Here is a 10,347-nt window from a genome sequence, read left to right as displayed (position 1 = left end):
AAGACATTTATGACTTGCATGCATAATGGATTCCGACATTTTGTAAGCATGTTTTCTGCCAGAATGTTGAGCAGTCAGCATGCTGAAAGTAGTCATTCATTTTTCAAGCAATATGTGCACAAGAAGCACTCTTTGATTGATTGGACGACAACGTTAGAAAGAGATGGTTGGTGACCATAATGATGAAAATCGTGCCCCTCCATTGCAGCTTCGCATACCAATGGAAGAGCAAATGGCCAAATTTGTACACATGGTTTATGTTCGAAAAGTTTAAAGTAGACGAGTTGAAAAGTTTGACTTATTTCTTGAGGGAGCACTCCAGGTACAAGAATGAGGCCATGTACGAAGTACTTGAGAGTGCTGCAAGGGTGACAAATAGGAAGAAGTCGTTGGTTGATACGACCTCGAGTTACACTAAATGCACCTGCAAAGAGATAGAGCTTCAGGGACTTCCTTGTCGACACATATTGGCGTATTTGAGAATGAAACAAATAGAGCTACTGCCGGAACATTACATATTGAAAAGGTAGCTTCAAACCGCCAAATGTGCCTTTATTTTGGACATGGAAGGGAAACGAATGGGCAAACACGCCGACAATTCTACCATGTCCAATAGAGCTCAGTTTTCTAAAAAAGCTTCAGACTTGATTAACAAGGTGGTGATGTCGGAGAAAGGTACCACACTTCTATCCTAGACTTTGAAATCGTTGGATCGAAGCTGAACTGTTTGGGTGGTGGTAATCATGGTCGTAAAAGAAAATAGACTACAGAGGGGGCCAAGAGTTCCCAACTCAAGTTGCTTAAAGATCTTGTTCAAGTTAAAAGAAAAGGGGCGTCTAAGACAAGTACAAAAGAGAAACGAAGTTAAAATTGGAGACGCATGGGTGGGAAGAAGAATTATCCACGGCCAGACAGAAGGTACGCAACGTAAATACAATTTGCTTGACAATATATTTGTGGCTGTAATATTTGAAATAACCTTGCATTGATTTGTAATTGTACCGTTCATGCCGGACCGAGCTCGAAGAATGCACACAAACACCACCGAGCATCGGTCACGGTGATATTACCGGGCAAAATGAAGTTGCTGATCCTAAGCCTAATTCAATGTCAACCCAAAGCAGTAACATTGAACTTACAGGGGGTAATTCGGGGGTGCTAGATGATTTTTACGAATATATGATGAATGACCATTGAAGAGGTTGTGAATAATTAAATTGTGGATATTCATTTTATATGCAAGATGTGTAAATTTGATGTGGATGAACTATTATTTACCTGTGGTCATAGTTGGCTTTTCAAAGTTTGTGTGGGTGACAGTAGTGATGGAATGTGTCATCAACTGTAGCTGACGCGTTAATTAGATCCTATGATAATTTGTGAACATATATGAACGTCTATGAAACTTTTACTTGCAATACATACTTAAGCTTGAAATTACAATATAGTTACAAAATTCCCTAGAAAATGTACATAATTAGGATGGGATCAAATATATAGCTAGAGAGATATGAGGTTAAGCATCTTTTTTCTAGGGTTAGGATGATGCCCTAGCATGGATGTTTATGGTTTTTAATGTTATTCATTGGATTTCTAGTTTCTTTTAGATGAATGTTTAATCACTGTTTGAATTGTTACTTTTTGTTTGAGTTCTTTGATTGATCACCTTAGGACTTTACATCTAGTAAGATTGGAAAATGAATTTGAGGCTGAACTAGTAATATAATTCAATTAGCTTCTTGTGGTTAAGTGTGGTAAATTACATTATTGCTTGACAAAGAATAATGGTTTGCTTGGTTCCCTTGTTTTCTAGAGCGTAAAGAATCTAACTTGTTAAATTTATGCCTTAACCAGGATAGAGTGCATGTTAGGATAAACGACCTTTGCCTGAACTAGGAGAGAATCATTCACTTAAGGAAGACTATGGTCTAATGTGCCTGACAATGACTTAGATACGGGAATTGTCATCTAAAGAATCGAAGGATCCATTGAATGCATTGAAACCTAAACTAGATTGCTTGTGGTTGATTCCGAATCCCTAGACTTTTTCATCACTTGCCTTAAAACACAACGTTTTCTTCTCTTTAATTTTAGTTTTAATTTAAGGTTCTGTGTTTGTTTGTTTATAAAATCATCACAACAAACTCTTCACATCTTTGATTGAATTATTAATTAAGATCGAGTCTAGTTCGTTGTTTGGGCTTATATTTTTGGGTTTGTGTGTCTTTAATATAATTAGATTTGGTTTAGTTTATCAAATTGGAGATTGAATTAGAATCCTGGTGGGAACGATACTTGGACTTGCAAAACACTATATTACGACTATCTTGTGCACTTGCAAGTTTACACCAGTGAGCACACCCACATCCAGTGTTAAAGAAACTACACAACCATTTGCGTTCCAAAAAAACATGCACTCATTCCACTCCCACATCCGCGATCGAAGACATTATACAAACATTTGTGTTCCAAAAAACATCTAGTCATTCCACTCCCACATCCATTATTGAAGACATTGTACTAACATTTGTGTTCCAAAAAACATGTACCCATCCTAGCCACCCCCACGAACTTAAATAGTTGAAGCATTACCATAATCAAGGACCTCGTGTATGGCTACTTAAAGTCCGTGTCTTTAACCGTCATATTCCAACCGGGCAACCGGACTAAAATGTAACTGAAAAAAACAATAGATTTATCGTTATCATTCTAGTCGTTTACTGCATATAACTTCTAAAGCACCATAAGCAAAACACAATGATCATTTACTTGTTACCGACATTCTTCAATCTATGAAATTGATAGAAATATTGAAGCGTCTCTATCGCACAGGCTAATTTCAATTGCTTTAAACGCCGTTCTCCTTTGCAGAACATGCTCATTCGGCTCACCATCTTGGAGTTTTACACAATTTGTCAAGTCAAATGCCAATTACATGAGACGCACCACTTTTGTCTTCTTATTTGCCCCCCTTTGGTGCCCCCGGTCTTTGCCACCACCCTAGTGTACCGAACTTTCCTCTTTGTTCCAACATGCTCACCCTAGTGTGTAAATAGCAGCATCATCATCATTGGAACTTTGGACTTCTGCGTGGTTGTGTGTTATCCTTTCTTCGACCAGTGCAAGCACATTTTCACACAAATCTCTAGGACATTCCAAATTAATAGTCCCTACAAGGTCTTGAAAACCCACTTCCTCCACACCTCCCATAACTTCGTTCCCTCTTAATCCCTAGGCTTCCCCCACTTTACATTCTTCACCTGCGTTTTCACCACCCTTTAATTCTACTTTCCTTTCATGGACACCATTTCGTACAGCGCCGCAGCTTTGACCATCATCTTCTTCTTCTTTTACATGTTATTTACATACATTTTCCCCTCATCATCATCATCATCTACATATTCTTCTTCTTCTTCTTCTTCTTTTTCTTCTTTTTCTTGTTTTTCATTTTCTTCTTGTTTTTCTTGCTCTTCCTCATTTTCTTCTTCTTCTTCCTCCTCCTTAACTTCTCGTTCTTCTTCTTCTTCTTTTTCTTCTTATTTTCCCTTAACTTCCCTCCATAATGCCTTCACCTCCTCCGTCAACTCTTCCACCTTTTTCAACACATTCCTCTAAAAAAATCATTATTGTGGGCCAAACACCTCACTGCCACCTTCAACTACTTAATTTGTACTTTAAGCTGGCTGACATCATTTGTATTCGGAGTCAGGGTTTCCAGCATCACGACATCAATATCATCGCCTCATGTCCAGTAGCCTGAGTTCTTCTCCACTTCAGTGGGCACTATCTCCCGAATCCCTACTGCCTGCCATTTATCACCAGTCATCAAAATTTCATTTCTCCAAACAAGCTTTCATAAACATACAAAAAGGTTCACCATTCTTCACACAGATCTTCAAATATCTTCACAAGTCCTCATAAGTTAATAACTTTTCAAATAAGGTCATACATCTATGCTCTCAGTTATGTACATTTCTTAAAACATGTATTCATAAACATTCATAAACGTTCATCAGGCTTCAAACAAATATTAAAATAGCCCACAATACTTCATAAGTTCATAACTTTTGAAATAAGGTCATACCTTTTTGCTCTCAGTTATGTATGTACATCTGGACATGTTCATGGATTTGCTGCTTATTTGTTGTCGACCACTGAAGCATTCTTAGGATGGCTGCCAGATCAGTCATCTTGTAATAGCATAGTGGCTTTTCTAGTTACGCAGTTTTGTTCTTATGCCCACACGTGCACGTACACTAAATTAGTGCTCATCATAATCACAACAATTTGACCCTCATTAGTACTTAAACCAACAAATTGTACCTGAAAGGCATAACTAAAACCTTTGCAGCCTTATCTGAATTTGTGCCCCTTCTTCATCTCTCTCTCTTAGTAGCAGCAAAACAGGAGTTGTCCTGTAGTTGTTCGAAAGATATCGCACCCTAAGAATAAGTGTTGAACCTATCAACACACAAACATTACTCTTTGCCCCTATCAACACACCCCCGGTGAAGTAAACCAGCCTAATCTTCAATGGATCATCCTCATCCTCGCATTGTTTAAATGTCGTTTCAAGCTCTTGGCACATGTCACTAAAACTTTTTTTGTAGCTTTCTTGGGGGCGTTCTTCCCTTTACCTTTCCCCTTCACAACCTTACCTTTACCCTTGCTGCTCTCTCCAACAAAAGCAAACTTTTAAGGAAAATACTTAGTCAACAACCTAAAGTTGGAAGGCTCAACCTCTAGATCATAGGGTTCGTCATAACAAAGCCTCATAATGAGGCAAAAGTCTTTCTTCATGAACCTGTGATCTCACAACTTATTAAATATGTAAGTTCCTCTAGGTCCCTCACCCCCTGATTTGTCACTTTACGGGTCGACAATTCATGCACCAGCTGCCTACTAAAGGCTAATTTATCGACACTCTCTAAGTGTCCAAAGCATGAGGCCTTAAATTCAGCAAGTTGTGCATTATTAAACTTGTGAAACAACACTCCTAGGACATGACTAGCTTGAGAAAGGTTGTTAACCCTTCCTCTATAAGATTCTTCCTGTTTTGTTGTGAGTTCAACCTCTAATTTGCCATCTCTTGTACACATAATAATACAACCATTCATCCCAACCAAATTGAACAACATAAACCCCGATAACAACCAAATACAACAATGTTTATCCTTGATAGAACATGTCAACAAATTATCATATCTATACATCTACTTGACACATCCTATCAACGAATTGTCATAGCTATACATCTACTATGCACTTACTTTCATGAGTTAATAAGTAACAAATTAATTCATAAAATTAACAAAGATTCATCGACAAAAATCATTCCCAAGTGAACAATATAAATTCAACGAAACAAACTGAAGCACATATATCTTGTACACAACCTGTCAACCATAGTTCATAAACTTACATCTCACTAAATTTTCCGATGATCCACATCAACTAATTTCATCAACCCACTTGCATAATTAACCATAAACCCAAAAAAATATACACAATTTTACATACATTACAAAATTATTTTCTAGGGTTCCAAATTTCCCAACTCACCAAATTTCAAATTTAGTTTACAGAATCAAGTTTGCCGTCGACTTTCGCAGAAGCAACCACTCTGAACCCATTCCAATAAAAAAAAAAAGATGACCATATATCAAACTACACTGAGCCAAGAGACAACCACCTCACCAATACTCTGACTGGGTTTCGAAATGGAAATGAAGTTTTTGAACGCTGCCAAAGTTTTGAATGAGCACGATCTCGGGGTGAGAAGAAGATTTTTAAGAGGATAAGAAAATTTTCTGGTTTCACCTGTTGCTTCAGGCTTGAACTGTTGATGTCATGGGAGGGAGAGGGAGAGTTTAATTCCCTATTTGAATTTTCGCGGGTACCATTTTCATTAACTTACGGGTCTTTCTCAGCTCGATTTCACACTAAGTTCTTTTTTATGGATTCGTTTTCAGCCGTTCAAATTTAATACTACTGTCCATATTCCGTATGCAAAACTCTGTCCGCACCTTAGAAATGGCGAACAAATATACATAAGGATTTGAAGCTTTTGAAGTCATAGATAACAACTGACCCCATCTTAACGTCGCTACTGCATGTCATCTCATATCCTTCTGGTGCCTCATTTGGTATGCCTTACTAAGAAGTAGACCTGTAAACGGGTCAGGTTTATTGGGTTTGGGTCGAGTTGAAGCCGACCCGTTAATTTAACGGTCATCTGAACCCAACCCATTAAGCTAACAGGTCACCCGAACCTAACCCGTTAAGCTAACGAGTGATCCGTTTTAACCCGTTTCACCCGTTAACTTTTTTTTTTAACATTTCATCCAAATCAATACAGCCCCGTTCGTGAGCATCCTCGAAGATTTCCTTGAGCTTGAGGCGCTTTTTGGTCTGTGCATTCGAGATGACTGCGGCGGAAACGATGGGGAGCAAACCCGACATTTTGTTTTGCTTCGGCATGATTGAGGGCATCAAGAGCCTCAAGGTGGAGAGTGATGAGCATCTTCACTGAGCCAGAGATGCCATGGCTGTCTCTCTCTGTGTTCTTTTGTGTTGCTTTGCTCGCAGTGTGGCTTTTGAGGAAGTTGAAAGCTTTTTGGTTTTGCTTAGATAAAGCATTGATTGGAGAGAGAGAGAGAGAGAGAGAGAGAGAGAGAGAGAGAATGGAGAGGGACGGAGAGTTTTCTATTAGGATTATTGAAATTACACAAAAGTCCTCAATAACGGGTGAAACGAGTGGTTAACGGGTTTCGCGGGTTCACCCAAAATTACCTGTTATTTAACGGGTTGACCCGTTAACCACCCGACCCGTTTATCACTCACCCAAAAATTAATTTTAACGGGCTGGGTCGGGTCGGGTTGAAAATGTCAGGTTTACTAAGAAAGACTCGCTTAGATAGGAGAATTATCCCATGTTTGGTTCGTCACTTCTTATTTTAAAAAGGGATTGTGTTGGCCCGATCCCACTTAAAATCCTTCTTATTTGTTCTTTAGATATCACAATGTAAAAATCCCTTAACTAAATAACTGTTATAAATAAGCAAAAGTTAGAGAGATAACCTTTCTAAGGACAAGAGCAAAGCAAGTGAAAAATATCACACTATAACTTTAGTAGCTATAACACAAAAAGGATGGTAGATAAAGAGAGGGATGGATACTGATATTATTTCTCTTGCTTTCTTTTGCAGTGTATTTGATAACAGATGAAGTGCTCTATTTATAGAGCGACTCCCGTAACTACAACCATTGAAATATAACGATGATACTTTTGAAAGTATCAAACACTATTACTCACTATTACTAAGTCTTTACAACTTTGAGTGGGCATTCATTATTCATCCACTAATTCTACCCTTGGATGCCCATATATCAACATCAGTTGCCTCGTTAAAACCTTGCTCTGAAAAACCCAATGGGAAAAAACCATAGCGAAGGAAAAATAGTACAACTTTACCTGGATTGTTGATATAGTGTTAAGTATACTTATGTTGCCTCGTTAAAACCTTAATAGGAAAAACCCAGTGGGAAAAATCCTAGTCGAAGGAAAAAGAGTACAACAAACATGTATCATGGATGCTCCCCCTGATATTTATCTCCCCCTGAGTCCGCATTCTTCAAATTTAGCTGATTGGTAAGTCGACGTAGTCCGATACTCTGAACTAACTTCTAAAACATGCACTTTGGTAGAGACTTGGTAAACAGGTCTGCCAGATAGCCTTCTGAAGCTCATGTGCACTGAAAAACTTTGGAGATATGTGTTTAGTCTTATCGCCCTTAATGAATCATTCCTTCATTTGGGCAACACAGGCTGCATTATCTTCATGGATGACAGTTGGATTGTCTGTCTTTGAAGGTAGATCACATGAATTCCGGATATGATGGATCATTAATCTTAACCAAGAACATTCACGACTTACTTCATGTAAAGCAAGTATTTCTGAGTGATTTAAAGATGTAACAACTAATGTATGCTTTGTTGAGCGTCATGAGATTGTTGTATCTCCATTCTTGAACACATATCCAGTTTGTGATGCGTTATAAACTAACACACAAATTAAACCATCTTTTGACAATTGTAGTATATGTATAAGTATGGATTGTTCTGGACCAGGGATTAGGAGGGATTGCCAATCTAATTGAAACTGACTTAAAAACACAAAAATAAACTTAAAAACACTTAACAAGATTCACAAGACTCAAAACAAACTTAAAAGACTCAAAACAGCACAAAACAACCAAATAGACTCAAAACTAACTCTAGGAGTAAAATTGGACGAAAATTGGTTATGACTTGACTCAAGACACTTAAAATCACAAACCAAAACAGATTTTAACTAATCTAACACTTCAAAGTAAAGGGGGATTGGGTTTTGGACGAAAATAAAGTAAAACAAACAAATTAAAGACTAAAACAGATTTTGGACGAAATTGGGAAATTGGATGGGTGATGGTCTAGCTAGAAGGTCCTTCTCCACATGACACACTTGCATACAAATCAATCTCCAATTGCTTTTCAATAAACCATGAACCTCAACGCCCCAGATTAACCGTGAATTGCACTAATTAACCCTCAGATTTTCCTAATTTCATTGAATTGGATGATTGCATACAACAATCCAAAGCATTCCCCACAAGTTCCCTACATGAATTGCATAATAGAGATACAAGCAAAGATCATTAAGTTCTATGAAAATCATAAGCATTGACGAGGCACTTGTAACTATGAATTGCATAAAACTTATGCCAAGAATTTACTTAACGCGATTGTGACTAGCAACCTTCACTACTTGTGAATATAAGTTCATAACGATTAGGTGAAAATCCCTTTATATTCTAGCATCAAATTCATGCATGCAAACTAAGTGTTGACCCTCAATCAACATACAAGAATAAGTTTTAAATAAATAGTTAAGCAAACTGCATTCACAATTTATCAAATCGCAATTGAAAGTAATCAATTCATATTGCAAGTATAATCATGGTTTCAAATTCCCCTCTAACTATAAAGAAATTAATTCCTCATGTTCGCAATTAAACAAAGATAACTTGAATTAAACATTGAAAACAAAGATAGAATACACCTAGAAACACTCCAGATGGCTCCTTCTTCTCATTCCTTAGCTGCGGCACAAGAGGATTGTGGTGGATGGTGTGGTGGATGGATGTAGATGATTTATGGTAGAGGGTGGTGGTTTAATTGCTGCACAAAGGTTTGTATTTATAGGACTAGGGTTCACCAAAATCTGAAGGGAAAATGATTGCTGGTTCTAGGGCTTCTAGAAAGGGTCTAGGCGCCAGATTTTTAGGTGCTTCTAGAAAATATGTTTTAGCACCAATTTAGGGGTTCTAGAAGGATAAAGGTTGTAGAATCTGAAATATATAGTTTAAATGCATAATTATCCCTTAGAAATAGCTGGAATTAAGGCACAAATTGATTTGGATAAGATAGGATAAGATAAGGTTAGGTTAGGCAAGGATAAGATAAGATAAGGTTTTGGATAATGTTCCTTCTTTTGAGCTGATTTCTTATCTTCCTTGACTTGGATTTATTTCTTCACTCTTTTCAGCACATTCCTAGCCTCTTAAACTTCAAATTCGTCCATCCATCTTGCTCCATTCATAAGCTATCCATTTGGTGCCCAAAACTGCCTCAAAATGCTCCAAATTGCACTTTCTTGCCAACTTTATAGACCTATAAACACACGAAAATAGCTTAAAACATTATAATAAACACAAACAAACTATGAAAATGCAAGAAAACAAGCTAACTAAGTCGCATAAATATGCTCCTTTCAGTTTGTGAGCGGGTTTTATGTGAATCAGAGATGAAACCAGCATCTGCATATCCAGCAAGTATCTGGTCATTTGTGGATTTCTCTGAGTAGAAGAGACCCATGTCTGTTGTCCCACGATGGTATTGCAAAACATCTTTGACTCATTTCCAATGATGAATTGTTGGAGCAGAGCTATACCTTGCTAACAAGTTAACTGAAAAAACTATATCTGGTCTAGTACATTGTGCTAAATACAATAAAGCACCTATTGCACTCAGATATGGAACTTATGGACCAAGGACCATTTCATCATCTTCTTTTGGACGGAATGGATCTTTCTTAATGTCCAAAGAATGAACGACCATTGACGTGTTGAGTGGATAAGCCTTATCCATGCCAAATCGCTTCAGGATTTTTTCAATGTAAGCTAATTGGTGGACCAAAATTCCATTAGCACAATGCTCGATCTGCAAGCCGAGATAATATTTTGTTTTCCCGATGTCTTTCATTTCAAATTCACTTTTCAGATATTCAGCAGTTTTATTGAGCTTTT

The sequence above is a fragment of the Malus domestica genome, chromosome 03 (assembly GCF_042453785.1).
Source record: "Malus domestica chromosome 03, GDT2T_hap1".
Taxonomy (NCBI): domain Eukaryota; kingdom Viridiplantae; phylum Streptophyta; class Magnoliopsida; order Rosales; family Rosaceae; genus Malus; species Malus domestica.
The sequence above is the reverse complement of the archived record's forward strand: the minus strand, read 5'-3'. Positions refer to the sequence as shown.